The following is a 16,504-nucleotide window of genomic DNA, read 5'->3' as shown; positions in this document are numbered from 1 at the left end:
TCACAGCATTTGACTAAGGCTAATATAGCTGTTCTTCCAGATTGAGTCCCTCAGGAAATTGATCTCTCTTTCTCTCTCTCAAAATGTATTCTGCATTAAGGGGACAATCCGCAAACCAAAAGAAATGAGCAGCAAAACAAAGAATACAATAGGTTGTTTTAAGGATATTCGAGTCCCCTTTCCAGACTGTAGCACTTAGGAAAGTTGGATGCTATTTGAGTTATAAAACCTTTCTGTTCTTTCCATGGTGAAAGTTAAGTGAAACTTTTTTTGTACAAAGAAAACTCAGCAACAAATGCACATTTGTTGCACAGCAAGCGCCGAAGTTCTCACGCTGAATTTCTTTGTAGATTATTTCTCCACATTTCTGGCAGGAAGCCAAAGAAAAACATCACAATCTGGAAACAAACACCAGGGACAAATAGCACCAAGCCGTTGTCTCTGTTTCCTTCTTCTGGCAAAAGGAAGCTCTTTGGAGATTTCGTCATATTTATGCTACTGCATGTACACGTGTGCCTAGGCAGCTGAGTTGCTGCCTGATGTTGTGAGCTCCAAAGGCCAGCATTAGGCATGATTTAGACGCACAATTTGTGTTACACCAGAACCATTCATAAGCTCCCCGGACATAAAAGTTTCATTCTTTATAGTCTAAGAGACAAGGACAATTTTATTGCCCTGAAATGATAAACTGGTGTAAAAGGCGTAGGAACCATGCTTCTGTGTGTGTGTGTGTGTGTGTGTGTGTGTGTGTGTGTGTGTGTGTGTGTGTGTGTGTGTGTGTGTGTGTGTGTGTGTGTGTGTTCCGCCAAGAAACTCAGGGCAATTTCCATGCTTCTCCTCTCCTCCATTTTGTCCTCACAACAATCCTGTAAGGCAGACTTGCCCGGGAGATAGTGACCGAGTCCTAAGACCCCAGCTGGGTCAGACCAAAGGCTCAGCTAGTGCAGAATTCTCTCAGTGGCCAATCAGATGCCTCACAGAACTAATGAACAGAGTACAGAGGCCTCCTAACATTGTGCTATTTACTTTGCCATAGCATTGTGCCATTTACTTACTCATTGAGTAAACAAACAAACAAATACAACAGCCACCTCTTTTTGTCCATTCTTATTCAATTGCTCATCAACTCCACTAGGCATCCCCAGGTTCTAATATTATGAAGGAGGGGGGATATGTTCAGTTTATCGGCTTCTTCCGCCCTATATATAATCTTATAATCACTTTTGAGAACCAACATGTTGGAGTGGTTAAGGATCTGGGAAATCCACTCTGCCATGGAAACTTGCTTGGTGACCTTGGGTAAGCAACACACTCTCAGCCTCAAGTATTTGGATGGGAGACCTCCAAGGAACACGAGGGGCATGGGGCACAGGGAGGCAATGGCAAACCACCTGTGTGTGTGTGTACTGTGTAGTGTGTGTGTGTTTGTGTGTGTAGGAGCAGCAGTGGATTAGTGGTTTAGAGCAGGTGCATTCTAATCTGGAGGAACCGGGTTTGATTCCTCGCTCTGCCACCTGAGCTGTGGAGGCTTATCTGGGGAATTCAGATTAGCCTGTGTACTCCCACACACGCCAGCTGGGTGACCTTGGGCTAGTCACAGTTCTTCTGAGCTCTCTCAGCCCCACCTACCTCACAGGGTGTTTGTTGTGAGGGGGGAAGGGCAAGGAGATTGTAAGCCCCTTTGAGTCTCCTATAGGAGAGAAAGGGAGGGTTATAAATCCAAACTCCTCCTCCTCCTCCTCCTCCTCCTCCTCCTCCTCCTCCTGCTGCTGCTGCTGCTGCTGCTGCTGCTGCTGCTGCTGCTGCTTCTTCTTCTTCTTCTTCTTCTTCTTCTTCTTCTTCTTCTTCTTCTTCTTCTTCTTCTTCTTCTTCTTCTTCTTCTTCTTCTACATAAAGAGAGATTCCCTACACATCTGTGTGGAGTCCCTAGCTATTGATTTATTCTTAATATCTTTCTGCTTGCTTTTCTCCTGAACTTCTCTGGATACATGAAGCTGCCTGATCCTGAATCAGACCATGAAGGTCAGGATTGTCTACTCTGGCAGCTCTCCAAGGTCTCAGGCAGACCTCTTTCACATCACCTACTGCCAGACCCTTGTAACTGGAGATGCCGGGGATTGAACCTGGGGCCTTCTGCATGTCACTCAGATGTTTTGGTCACTGAGCCAGAGTCCCTCAGCAACCATACAGAAAACAAGTTGATAAAACATCACAACAAATATAAAACATGATAACCCAGCCTAATAGCACCTTATGGCCCAACCAGCAGGGTTGGAATCATAGAATCATAGAGTTGGAAGAGACCAGAGGTTGGAATCATAGAATCATAGAGTTGGAAGAGACCAGAAGGGCCATCAAGTCAAACCCCCTGCCATGCAGGAAGACACAATCAAAGCATTCTCGACATATGTTCATCTAGCCTCTGTTTAGAAACCTCCAAAGAAGGAGATTCCACCAGTCTCCAAGGCAGTGAATTCCACTGTAGAACAGCCCTGACAGTCAGAAAGTTCTTCCTAATGTTTAGGTGGAATCTCTTTTCCTGCACCTTGGATCCATTACTCCACTTCCTACAATATCTGAACTAACTCTTAACTTAACAGCCTCGATTGAAAACCAGAAAGGCAGGAGCTCCCTGACCTTTTCTATTAAGATGTTTATGAGGTGCGGGGCAACCACTAAGAAGTCTTAAGCCTGCATTCTTACCAAACATGACTTAGGTAAGAAAAAGAGAAATGTTCCATCAAGATGGATAGCTTTAAAAGGGGCTTGGACAGATTTATGGAGGAGAAGTCAATCTATGGCTACCAATCTTGATCCTCCTTGATCTCAGATTGCAAATGCCTTAGCAGACCAGGTGCTCGGGAGCAGCAGCAGCAGCAGAAGGCCATTGCTTTCAAATCCTGCACGTGAGCTCCCAAAGGCACCTGGTGGGCCACTGCGAGTAGCAGAGTGCTGGACTAGATGGACTCTGGTCTGATCCAGCAGGCTAGTTCTTATGTTCTTATGTTGCAACAAACTCGTAGAGACCACAGGACCATGGGATTTTTCAAGGCAAGAGACTTTCAGAGCTGGTTTGCCATTGCTCGTTTCTGCATAATCACCCGTCCCTTGGTGGTTCGTCATGCAAATACTAACCAGAGCCAACCCTGCGAGGCGTCCAAGCCCAGACAAGTTCAGGCTAATCTGGGCCAGCCAAACTGCAAAGGGTGGGGAGGGGCCCGAGAGAATACTGAAATTATAGCTTGCTGGGAAGACTCACGCAGGAAATTATACTGGGCAGCAACTGCCCAGGAAGCATTGACAACCAGCCTCATCTCTCTCATTTTCGGGAAACATCCATACGGGAGAGAGTTTTAATAGCCAATTACATCTGTGTTGGCACTGCCATCTACCAAGCCGAAAGGGGGCGGTGTGTGCGCGTGCCTGTGCTCCCCAGAAACGGTGGTAAACGAATTGGGAACATACATTGTGCAGATGGCTATCTGCACGGGGAGGATTGTGTTTGTTTTGTTCGGCATCCAACTTTGTAATCCCCAGCCGTTATTTCCGATTCCCTAAATCGTTTGCACAGCATTCAAACCCCATTTCGCCATTAGCCTACCGCAAGCCGTGAAATCAGATGTATTTGCGATGCCAGGGCTTCGGAATGGTGCGAGCTCTTCTTATTTTGAAATGGCGATTTGTGTTACGAGGTCATTATTAAAGCAACGTTTAATGCAAAACACAAGGAGGAAGAGGATCTGGGGGAATCTTTATACGATGTTTGCAAAGAGGACTTGGCTGCCATCCAGCGTGCTGCTAAAGATACGTAAACCCCTGCTTATTTAAACGGGGCTGCTTATTTAAACGGGACTTAAGCATGTGTAACTGTGAACAGGATTGCATCCTCTGTCAATAGCCAGTGTTTACCGGATATATAACACTTTGGGTTCTAATCACTGTGTGCTTGTTATGTTTGGCATGCGCCCAGAGAGAAATCCTCCCTATAGAGCTGAAATCCAAAGCGGGGAAATAGATAAGCAATTGCTGCAGTTTTCATCTTTATATTCATTCAGTCTTTTCTGATGCCATTTTCGACTTCTACCAAAGGGAGCAAAAAAAATAGTGGTTTTTTTACAAAAAAAATCTATATTAAAAAAAACCCAGGACTGTTGCTGTTCTTGCTGCGTAACAAATTTGTCTTTGATTTTGCGCCTCTAAACACTGCACAGAAGTCTCCCTAGGAAAGAAATGAAACATGGACACCATTTTTTTCCTCTCTCTCTCTCTGGCCTGGCATCACAGCATAAATGTGAAAACTCATCAGACACTCTCTCCAGTGAAGTGAATAAATACTGGATTTTTTAAGGTTGCCCCTTGGTGTGCTCAGAATGAATCAAAATGAATTTCAGTCAATCTTGAGACAGCCCCACAAGAAGCCCGATATTACAGCTCCTATAGTGCAGTTGAGAGGCAAATGAGATAGTTCACATTACTTAAAGGAGTCGAAAGGGCTGTTCCACTGACTAGTCCAGAGGTCTGCAACCTGCAGCTCTCCAGATGTTCATGGACTACAAATCCCATCAACCCCTGCCAGCATGGCCAATTGCTAGCAGGGGCTGATGGGATTTGTAGTCCATGAACATCTGGAGAGCCACAGGTTGCAGACCCCTGGACTAGGGGCCCATGAAACCAGGACCTGAAGAAGGGAGTGAAGTTGGTTGATTAACCACAGGTAATCTTAACTGCACCCTGGCTTAGATGATCCAGGTTAGTCCATCTGGTCAGATCTCAAAAGTTAAGCAGGATCACCCCGGAAGGGTACCTGCATAGGAGACCACGAAGGAAGAGCTGGATTGGTACACAGAGGGAGGAAGTGGCAAATCACCTCTGAACGTCTCTTGCCTTGGAAACACTAAAAGGTTGCCATACGTCAGAGGCGACTTGATGGTACTCTCTGCTAGTCTGAACGATGGTTTTGTGTGACATATGAACACGGGAGGAGGAGATACAATTATGCTCGTCCCCTTTCTGGCCTCCGACCTATCCCGAGAGATGCGGGCAGAGAGACTCAGGTATACCCTAGCCCGAGGCCTGGTGTTGATCGTGCCAGGTCCATTAATAATAAGACCGCTGACACTTCGAGGCTTTCGGCGCAGCTAATGGATTATGTACTGCATCACCGAGACCTGGAGTGCGAGAAAGTGAGACAGTGTCGCCAGAATGCGATGCATGGGTTTAGCCTGTGTCCACCAGCCTCGAACACAGGGGCGGGGAGGGGTGGCGATGTTCATCCGAGATTCCTATTGCCTTCAGGGCAGTCCCTGCCCCTCAAATTCCCGGATTCGAGGTGTGCCGGATTGGAGTGGCTGTCTGGGGAGAGAGGTTGGCCGTTCTCCTGGTGTACCTGCCGGTCGCCCTGGCGCACCAGGTGACTGACCTGCCCGCGACTGCTGGAGGCCCGGTGGCCGAGTGGGCGTTGCGATTCCCCCGACTTATTGTTCTGGGGGACTTCAGCGTCCATGTGGGCCCAGCCGCCTCTTGTTCAACGACTACATGGACCTGGTGTCATCCATGGCGACGCTGGGACTCTCCCTTCCAAGCACCGACGCCACTCACGAAGCTGGTCACCCGGATCTGGTCTTTGGGAGCAGGAGTGAATGTAGTCGTATCCTCTGTTAGCAGAGTGCCGTAGTCCGACCATTTTGCCCTGAAGGTTCGGGTGGACTCGCCGTCCCAACCCTGTCTAGGCTGACCGGACTTATTTTTGTCCGCCGAAGACTTATGGAACCCGGACAACAGGTTCCTGAATGCTCATGAGGGACCCTGAGCCTCCTGGCACCCTCGATGAGCAGGTGTCAGACTGGAATTCCAGACTGCGCCGGCGCCATCGAAATTGCTCCCAGAAGCCCTCTAAGCCCCCGTTCATGACGAGCTCCTTGGTATGCGAGGAGCTGCGTAAATGAAGCGGGAACTCAGGCGGCTAGAGCGAGTGTGGAGGAAGTCTCCACGTGAAGTGGCGTGAACAACTTATGGGGCGTTTATGAAAGCCTATGAGTTGGCGTATCACGGAGGGCGAAGAATGCCCATTTTACCGTCCTCCCTCGCGATCTGCTAGCTCTCGCCCGGCACAATTATTTCGGATTGTTCGATCCCTCACCTCTTTGGTGGAGGGGTCTGCAAATTCCTCAATTGGCAATTGGCTGTGAGGCATTCCAGAGCTTTCTTTGCAGATAAAATTAAATCTCTCGCCGGGACCTTCCCGACCACAATTGATGATACAAGTAAAGGAACTCGAGGCTCCTTCGCCCGTCTTTGGGTCCAAACTTGGACCGGTTTTTCCTACTCTGCGAGTCCGATGTTGACAGGGCCCCTAGCTGCTGTTAAGACCTACTACCTGTCCTTCTGGATCCATTGCTGCCCCTCCTGGCTGATAAAAGCTTCGCTGGGAGGAGTTCACGACCCCACCTGTTGAATATAGTCAACTGCTCCCTTTGAGCAAGGGAGTGTTTCCGGGTGGGTTGAAGGAGGCAGTGGTCCTTCCACTCTTAAAAAGATCCATCTTTAGATCCCTGGAGCGATCTGGCCAATTACCGTCCCGTTTCGAACTTGTATGCGTTCCTGGGGAAGGCTGCAATTGAGAGAGTGGTGTTGGAGCAAAGCTTCAGGGTTTCCCTGGAGGATGCATCGGTGCTTTCTGATCCTCTTCCAGTCCGGTTTCCGTGCTGGGCATGGGACGGAGACCGTCCTCATCGCCATCACAGATATGTTCCCGCATGCAGCATAGACCAAAGCCGGATCGGCGCTGCTTGTGTTACTTGACCTCACAGCGAAGCGTTTGATGGCTGGTCGACCATGACCTTTTGATCCACCGCCTGGCAGCCTCTGGAGTCGCAGGCACCGCCCTCAAATGGATTGCCTCGTTTCTCCAGGGTCCGGGGGGGTAAATAGCAGGTGTGAGTGCGGGGACGCAGGCTTCCCAAAGGGCTCCACTTAGCTGTGGGGTTCCCAGGGAGCCTTACTTTCCCCCGCTCTTATTTAATATCTACATGGCGCCCCGCTTGCTCAGCTGGTGCGGAGCTTTGGGCTGGTCTGTCACCAATATGCGGATGACACCCAGCTCATTCTGTTGATGGAGAGGGGGACGAACTCCGCCCCTGCGGCTCTACAGCATTGTTTGGAGTCGGTTGCTGGTTGGTTGAGGCAGAGTCGGTTAAAACTTAATCCAAATTAAAGACGTGAGGGTCCTCTGGCTGGGCCGGGGAGAGACCGAGGGATTTCCAGCCGCCCTATTCTAGAAGGGGTCCTCTGGCCCCAGTTGAGATCCCTGGTTCCCGCAGCCTGGGGTCCGCCTGGACCCTCTGCCCTTTGGACAATGGAGAGCCAGGTGTTCCATGTAAACCAACAGGTTGCGCTTTTCATCTTCGCCGAAGGCGCCGGGCGGTTGGCCCCTCTATCTCTCCCGGCCCGACCTGGCCACCGTGATCCATGCGACCCCGGTCACCTCGAGGCTAGATTACTGTAACTTCGGCTTTGCGCGGGCCTTCCCTTACCGCGATTGATCCGGAGCTGAAGCTGGTCCAGAATGCAGCTGCAACGGCTTCTGGCAGGTGGTGATTATTCAGATCATATCACCCCTGTGCTATGCTGCGTCTGCACTGGCTCCCAGTGGAGTTCGGATGCGTCTTCAAGGTGTTAGTAGCAGCAACAGCTTTAAGGCCTTACAGCTAGGCATGGGGCCCTCATACCCTACGGGATCCGACATCACCCCTTATGTCCCACGTAGGCCACTACACGGCTCTCAGCGGTGGCTTTGAACTGCTGGTGACCCCCGGCCCGCTGACGATGCGGCTGGCCTCGACTCCAGACCAGGGCCTTTCACCGGCTCTGGCCTCCTGCCTGGTGGAATGCTCTACCTCCATCAGTCCGGGCCCTGCGCGGGATCTTGGTGAGTTCCGCAGGGCCTGCAAAACAGAGCTATTCCACCGGGCTTTTGGAGAGGCTGGCCGCGGCTCTTTTACTGCCCCCCACTGAAACATCGTGGAATTGAAACTGAGGCTGCCATTCTCCATCCCTTTGTTATTTCGGGTCGTGGGCCCACTGTTGATTCTATCTGGGGCCGCCGTTCCCTACCCTTTTCCTCTTCTATTATTTAATTCTCCCTTTTAGCCTTGGGATTGGGAACGTTTTTACCGCTTATTGGTTTATTGTTTAAATTGTATATGATTGTTGCTGGATTTTAAATGTGTTAATTTATGCTGGATTTTAAATGTGTTAATTTATGCTGTTGGAGCTGCTGTCAGAGAACAGCCATGTTGGAAGCCGCCTCGAGCCCCTTGGGGAAGAGGCGGCCTATAAATTTGAAATATAAATAAATAAAATAAATAAATATCCTGTTCTTCAGGATCACTTTCGTACATGTGGCTCTGTTAAAGACTTGACAGGTTTATTGAAGTGAAGCTTTCACGGCTTTGACCTGGAGGGCCCAGGCTAGCCCAATGTCAACACATCTCAGAAGCTAAGAAGGTTGGTCCAGACTAGCATTTGGATGGAAGGCCACCAAAAACCCCAGAGCCACGACACAGAGGAAGGCAATGGTAAACCTCATCTGAACATCTCCTGCCTCAAAAATCCCCTGGGGGTTGCCATGTCAGCTGTAACTAGACGACCCCCCTCCCCCCAAAAAAAGAAAGGGAGAAAAGGAAAAAATACAAAGAAAATAGATGACGTATTGTCAAAGGCTTTCATGGTTAGACTCAACTGGTTTTTGTGGGCTTTCCAGGCTGTGTGGCCGTGGTCTGGTGGATCTTGTTCCTAACGTCTCGCCTGCATCTGTGGCTGGCATCTTCAGAGGTGGATGACAGAGAGAAGTGTGTTACACACTGTATCCAGTGAGAAAATCATGTTTAGTGGGGTATATATTGTGCATGTCCCAAGGTGGGGAACCAATCAGTAAGTGTTTGGGTGGAACTTGCACCACAACAAAATAGATGATGATGATGATGATGATGATGATGATGATGATGATGATGATGATGATGATGATGATGATGATGGTGGTGGTGGTGGTGGTGGTGGTGGTGGTGGTGGTGGTGGTGACGGTGGTGGTGGTGGTGATGATGATGGTGGTGGTGGTGGTGGTTGAAAGTGCCATCAATTCACTGCTGATCTAAGGCAACCCTGTAGGGTTTTCAAGGCAAGAGATGTTCGGAGGAGGTCTGTCATCGCCTGACTCTTCATAAAGACCCTGAATTTCCTTGGTGGTCTCCCATCCATCCAAGTACTAACCAGGGCTGCCCCTGCTTAACTTCTGAGACCTGATGAGATCAGGCTAGCTTACGCCATCCAATCAAGGACATGAAAGCGTACACTTCAGCAAACCTGTTAAGTTTTTAACAAAGCAATGCAGAGAAGAGTTCTAGAGTTCGATCTATATTGGCCTCCCAATCCACACCATCACTGGAATTAGAAGGGTTCGAATCTGCTAAGGCCTGCACTGTTATATTCATTTCTTTGGTCTTTGCTGAAATGTCAATGCTGGCTGCTGGAGCATTTTTATTGTAGCCATCACTCCTGAATCCTAATCCAGAACTCTACGCACTGTACACACTGGCTCTTGAACAGCCTGGAGGGATCTGGGCAGCTGATTTCTTCTCCACATTTTATTTTTCCTCACCCGAAGCAGAGGAGGTTAATTACTACCATCTTTTCTCCTATTACCATCACTATATTTACCTACTTTGCAAAGATGTAGATGGGATGAATGTAAATGTTTCCACAGTGTTTTGAATATGCAAAACACCATATGTGTTATGCATTATTCCCATTTGCATCTGACAGTGAAAATAAACTAGATCTCCATTAGAAATGACACCGCAAGACAACAACACAATCCTTCCACTTTACCCACAATGTTTACAATGGGCCAGTCGTCTAGCATTAGCATAATTGTGTCACGCATGCCGGGACAAAGACACCTTTCATGATACTAAACACATTTCATGGTATCAAATCCTGCAGAGGCGTTCGCAAAGTGAGGAAACATATTTTCTTAAAAGAAGTTGGGGCAAGGACAAATTACTGGATGAAGAGTGGAACAGTCTGAGACATCCAGATCTTGGGGTTTATTCTCGCCCCGCCCTGGAAGAAGGAAGGAAGTTCTCAACCCAAATGAATGTAATATTATACCGTGTTTCCCTGAAAATAAGACAGTGTCTTATATTAATTTTTGCTCCCAAAGATGCGCTATGTCTTATTTTCAGTGGATGTCTTATTTTTCTGTGTTCTGTTCGTCGGGCATGCTTCCAAACAAAAACTTTGCTGTGTCTTACTTTCGGGGGATGCCTTATATTTTGCACTTCAGCAAAACCTTGACAATGTCTTATTTTCAGGGGATGTCTTATATTCGGGGAAACAGGGTATGTGTGTGTGCCATCAAGTCACAATCAACTTGTGGCAAGCTCAGAATGGGGTTTTCAAGGCAAGTGAGAAGCAGAGGCGGTACGTCACTGCCTGCCACCGTAGTCTTCCTTGGCGACTTCCTATCCAAGTACCAACCCTGCTTAGCTACTGACAAGATTGGGCTATACTATACAATTCCGTACCTGCATATGGCTTTTAAGGATGAAATGTGCATTTGCAGTGCTAGCTGAAACCTCAGAAATTGAAAGCAACTGCTGGGAAACAGCAAGAATCATAGCAGACAGAAGCATAGCTCTAAGGGGGCGGAGTGTGTGTGCGATGCACTGGGCACATGCCCCTGTGGGGGTGTGGCGGGAGTGTTTCGAGGGTGTTTCGGGGGCATGGTGTGGCGGGATGGGACGGGGGTGGAGGATGCATCAGTGCACCAGGTACTTTCCCCCCTTGCTACGCCTCTGATAGCAGAGGAGATGCAACCAATTTCTGGAGTCCTCCTTCTATTCTGTTTGGCATTAGGAATGTTACAGCCACATTGTTCCAGTTTGAAATGTCCACTTCCTGAAAGGAGTTCTTCCTGCTCAGGACAAAACCACACGCTTCTTTTCCCTCTGTCCTGAAATTGCTAGCAAGATTTGATACAAGTGTTATAGTTATATCACTGGTGCCTATTTTATATAAGTTCTCGGCAGTGTCAAAATGGGGTGTAATGCACACTTAGATGATGTAAAAGACACAAATAAATCGGGAACCGCGACAACAAAAACTGGATGAAATGAAAACCCACAAAAAGGAATCCAGCTACAGATATACTAGGCGGGCTCTGGAAAACTCTTGGAATAACATCCACTAATGAATCCTGTACACATTTGTGGATTGCATAAACAAGCTCTTAATTGCCTCTTGTTCTAGCTGACTACCTTTGTAGGGAAGTAATTTGCAGATGATCTACTTTGCGAATTTTCAGTTTTATGAACTCCTCAATCCTCTCCTTTAATTTTATGAACTTCTCAGCCCGCAATTAGCTAATAAAGATTTGGAAGCGCCTCTTTTTGCTAATTATCTCCTAAGCAGTAGGGAGTTGTTTTTGTACCTCCCCACTCGCATTGTGCTTTATGGTTTTCTTTTGAAGGCCACCGCCCCTCCCCCCCACCAAACATGTCAGAAACGTCAGTATTAAGACACAGCTCTGTTATATATCACTGCAAAAACTCTGAGAGTTGATTTAAAAACTGAGGATCTTTTATCGTGAGCATCAATCATACCAAACTGCGTTAAAAATGGCTCAACGTACACAGTTTGTTTACCATTACATTCTGCCATATTAAATCACTGGGATTTCTCAATATGCTGCACATATGTATATGAAGCTACATGAAGCTGCCTAAAATGAATAAGGTCATCAGTGGCGTAGGAGGTTAAGAGCTCGTGTATCTAATCTGGAGGAACCGGGTTTGATTCCCCGCTCTGCCACCTGAGCTGAGGAGGCTTATCTGGGGAATTCAGATTAGCCTGTGCACTCCCACACACGCCAGCTGGGTGACCTTGGGCTAGTCACAGCTTCTCGGAGCTCTCTCGGCCCCACCTACCTCACAGGGTGTTTGTTGTGAGGGGGGAAGGGCAAGGAGATTGTAAGCCCCTTTGAGTCTCCTGCAGGAGAGAAAGGGGGGATATAAATCCAAACTCCTCCTCCTCCTCCTCCTCCTCCTCCTCCTCCTCCTCCTCCTCCTCCTCTTCTTCTTCTTCTTCTTCTTCTTCTTCTTCTTCTTCTTCTTCTTCTTCTTCTTCTTCTTCTTCTTCTTCTTCTTCTTCTTCTTCTTCATCATCAGTCCATCAAGGTCAGTGTTATCTGCTCCAACTGGCAGTGGCTCTCCTGAGTCTCCAGTAGACATCTTTCACATCACCTGCAACCTGGTCCTTCAACTAGAGACAGTGGCGGAGCTACAAGAGGACAGCGGGGGGGGGGGTGCACTGTGCACCGGGCACATGCCTGGGGGTGGAAAATTGCCCCCAGGCCCCTCCTCCCACAGCACCCCCTTGCTGCACCCCCCTCACCCCCTTCCCACACTTACCTTAGTTCCTTTCCTTTTCCTAGAACTTTTTCAGGCTGAAAAAAGGCCTGTTCACAGTACAGGCTAAAAACTGCCTGAGGAGCTACAGACCTTGGGGTTCACAAGGTCTCCTGGGAAGTTTAGTTCCCATCAGGCTGTGCTCCCAGGCGTGGGTGGGGTTGTGGCCCCACCCCCTGAACCCACCCCATAAAAAATCCATACCTACATCCCTGGGTAATACCAACCTTTTCAAAGGAGGCAGGGCAGGGCAGATGGCTCTTTCAAAAGTCCAGGGAGAAGGGCTAGTGAACTCACCTATCAGAGGCAAGTATACATTGCCTCAGGGGCCTATCATTCCCCAGGGCTGGACTGGGGAGGCAGGATTGGCTGAGCCCTGGGTTGGCCCTCCCTTGGGGAAGCATTTAAAATGTGTGCCAAGGAACAGCCAAGGAGGAAGAGCCAGATGCATTTCATGACAGGTGGGATCTTCTTATGTTGATATGTCCTCCCTGTGCTACTTCAGCTGGTTGCTTAAAGCTGGATGGTTTGCTCAGAGGTGTACCCCAGCACCCGAATATCACACACTAGTGTGCATGCATCTTTAACACGACGGACCATATTTTGGGGAAACCAGATTGGTCATCTTTAACTCAGTAACCAGATTGGGCCAGAAATGCGCACAACGGTGTTTAAAATGTTGTGTCTGACTGTTGTGTGCAAACCACATGCATGAGGCAGGTGAAGCACCGATGTTTCCAGCAGCAATCATAAAGGGGATACCTGCTCTTTTCAATCTATACTTAGCTTTTCAACACATAGCTGTATCAATACATAGCTATTCAGTAACACTACTGATCATGGCCAGTCTTTTCTCCGGGCCCCTTTTCCTCCATGTTTTTTTCCCCCATTGCTTCTGCGGAGATTTCAGAGCTAAATGTTCTTCTCAGAAATTCCCATTGTGTTCTATTCCAAAGTAATTGCTCTCAAAACGTTTCCCTTTCAATTGCGTTCCTTCGGAGTTGCAGAAGGGCAGTTTGTTCCCCGCTCTTCTCCTTGGCTGATGTGACTCAGGTTCCTGGGCTGGAGTTGCTTAGGAACGGGAAACGTGTGTCCGTCGGTGTAGATTGAATTTGAGCCTGAACAATGACAGAGGACTGAAATACTGCATGAAATACAGGAAAGTCCCAGATCTAAGTCAGATGAATGGTGGGTTCCTCCCCCCCCCCCCACCGAAATGTAAAATATACTTCAGTTTCATTTTTTAAAGGGGGAGAAAAACTTCTCAGATTCTCCCCATGACAAATGTTTGAAGCCATAAAGGCCAATTACTATTCTTTAATCTCTGCTGGTGGTCTCTGTTCAAGGGTTAGTTAGAGACAAGGAGTGGGGAGAACGCAGCTGCTAACGTATCTTGGAGAAAAAGGAAATGTTATTATCAGCACACACTGATCAGCATCAAGTCTTTATAGCCTCATTAAACTTCCTGGGAGAGGGGGGTGGGAGTGAAATTTGTGGCTTGCTTGAATTAGTGGCAAAGCTATGGCTATATTTTGTTAAGTTAGTTTCAGTTTTTGCTGGGGTTAGGTCTGAGTCCTTGGTGAGTTCCGCAGGGCCTGTAAGATGGAGCTGTTCCACCAGGCTTTTTGGGGGGCTGGCCATGGATTCCCCCCCCCCCCCGAATCTACCAGTCTCCATCTTGACAGGACCTGATATCATCTTGGGCCCTGCCTCCCCGCTCCCGGCCTTTAGATCGGGCGCCTGTTGTTAAATTTGGTTGTCTTACCCTCCAGCTCCAGAGGTTTTTTTTTAATAGGGCAAGTGTCCCAGGACAGTCCCTCAAGACAGAGCGAGAGATGGGAAATTTTCTTCATCCCATTTCTGCTGGATCAGATCAGTGGTCCCCTGTTTTGTCTAGAAGGAAGTGTCGGCTCCCTGTTGTAGGGAGCCACCTTTTGCTCAGGCAATCAATAAACCCCCCTGTAGATTGGTAAAGATCAATGAGGAGCTGTAGCTCAGCGGTAAAACTTCTGCTTTGCATGAAGAAGGGCCCAGGTATGATTCCTGGCATGCCCAGTCAAAGAGATCAGGTAGCAGGTGATGTGAAAGACCTCTGACTGAGTTCCAAGAGGGAGGCTGCCAGACTGAGTAGACCACAGGTGTCAAACTCGTGTCCCTCCAGAAGTTATGGACTACAGTTCCCATCATCCCCTGCCAGCATGATGCTGGCAGGGGATGATGGGAACTGTAGTCCATAACTTCTGGAGGGACACGAGTTTGACACCTATGGAGTACACAATACCCAGAGGTCTATTTCAGTAGAAAGTCGCTTCATGGGTGACTGAGTCATAGGCTGTTTCCACACATGCAGCTCCACCGGCATGAATTGTGCTGGTGGAGGCTTGGAAACCATTCACACACTATCGTGTGAGTGGCCCCGACCCTCCCCCCAGCCGGAGAGGCGGCTCCACATGGAGCCGCCTCTTGGTCGGCCCCCTCCACTGACCTTCCTGTCCAGCGTCGCTCTGGAGGGCAGCAGGGACCCGCCCACACTGCCCTCCGACCTCCAGGGGTCGAGGTTTCAGTGGAGGCGATGGGAAAAGTGGCGGCGTCCCACCGGTGTTGTTCGCACCGCACTGACAGGAAGATGCCGCTTTGCAAAAACCTCACTCAACGAGTGAAGTTGAAAGCGGTGGCTTCACGCTGCTCCGGGGCGGCCTCCTGTGCGAACAGCACCCCAGGGACGGCGTTTTTGCTGTCCCTGGGGCGCTGTATTCCGCCCATGCAGAAAGGGCCATAGAAACCAGGGCTGCTTGCTCCAGCTAACCAAACCCCACCAATCATATAATGGCAGGGGTTAGAGAAGTTACATAAATACCTGCTGGAGAAAAGCATTCCAGTCTGCCCCACCCCTAAAGAAACTGTACAAAGGACGTGAACAAATGTCAGCCCCGGTCCCAAAGTAATTACTCGGAAATTGAATTAGAGGCAGCGATGTGTGTTAATATTCTACAGCTCTCCCTTGCATATCGTACTTTCAAAACGTATTGTCTGATTAGCAAAAGTTTCTCTCTCTTTTTGACGTCAATAATACCAATGCAATAACACCCTTGCTGGCAGGGCGCTTTTCATCTTTGCCTTGTTTTTTTTATGTTTTCTTTAAAAAAAAGAATGCTAATTTATTTCCTCTCATTTAGAACCAAATTATAAAATATTGAGTTGTTATTAGTTCAAAATATAGAACAGGAAGTCTCTCAAAATAGACCTATACCGTAGCCCAAGCTTTCGCTGCTCTTCATACATTAATCAATAGTTCATATATAAATAATTAGTGCCAAGTTCACTTGGTGATGAAAGCGAGATTTCTTTGAAGGAGGGCGAGAACGGAACATGAAAACCCTTCTCATTCTCAAGTTCATTCTGAGGCCCTGTTCTTGAAGAATGAAGAGCAGTCATGGGTTTATTTCTTAAGCTCTGAAGATTTTAAAATCTTGAAAAATTACACTTTTGGCAAAGAAGAGGAGGAGGAGTTTGGATTTAGACCCCACTTTTCTCAACAGCGAGGAGTCTCAAAGTGGCTTACAAATGCCTTCCCTTCCTCTCCCCACAACAGACACCATGTGAGAGACTGAGAGAGTTCTGAGAGAACTGTGTCTGGCCCAAGGTCACCCAGCAGTTTGGATGTGGAGGAGTGGGGGATCAAACTTAGTTCTCCAGCTCGCCATTCTTAACTGCTACATTACACTGGTTCAAGTTCAGTCTGGTCTGAAGGCATATGGTGCAGCAACAGGGATACCAATCTCCAGGTGGCGCCTGGAGTTTTTCCAGAATTACAGCTAATCTACAGAGTACAGAGATCACCCCCCATTCCCCCACCCCCTGAAGGGAATGGCAGCTATGGAGGGTGGATTCTTAGGAATTCCAACCCTATTGAGATTCTTCTCCTCTCGAAACTCTTCCCTTCCTAGGCACCGCCTCCAAATTGCCAGGAATTTGCCAAATTGGGAGTTGTCAACCCTATCCAGTCGCCAGCTTGCAGCTGATGTCTGGAAATCTCCACC

The 16,504-nt window shown here is 48.3% G+C and overlaps 1 protein-coding gene across 1 annotated transcript in view; it reads right to left on the bottom strand.

Moving 5' to 3' along the window:
• The window catches only part of CDH4 (cadherin 4), a 1,081,475-nt gene that overhangs the window by 576,359 nt on the left and 488,612 nt on the right, over positions 1 to 16,504 (bottom strand). The gene's annotated exons all lie outside the window — the stretch shown is intronic.

The sequence above is a fragment of the Sphaerodactylus townsendi genome, linkage group LG05, assembly GCF_021028975.2.
Source record: "Sphaerodactylus townsendi isolate TG3544 linkage group LG05, MPM_Stown_v2.3, whole genome shotgun sequence".
In the NCBI taxonomy this organism is placed as follows: Eukaryota; Metazoa; Chordata; class Lepidosauria; order Squamata; family Sphaerodactylidae; genus Sphaerodactylus; species Sphaerodactylus townsendi.
Note: the sequence above shows the minus strand (reverse complement) of the source record. Positions and strands in the feature narration are given on the sequence as shown.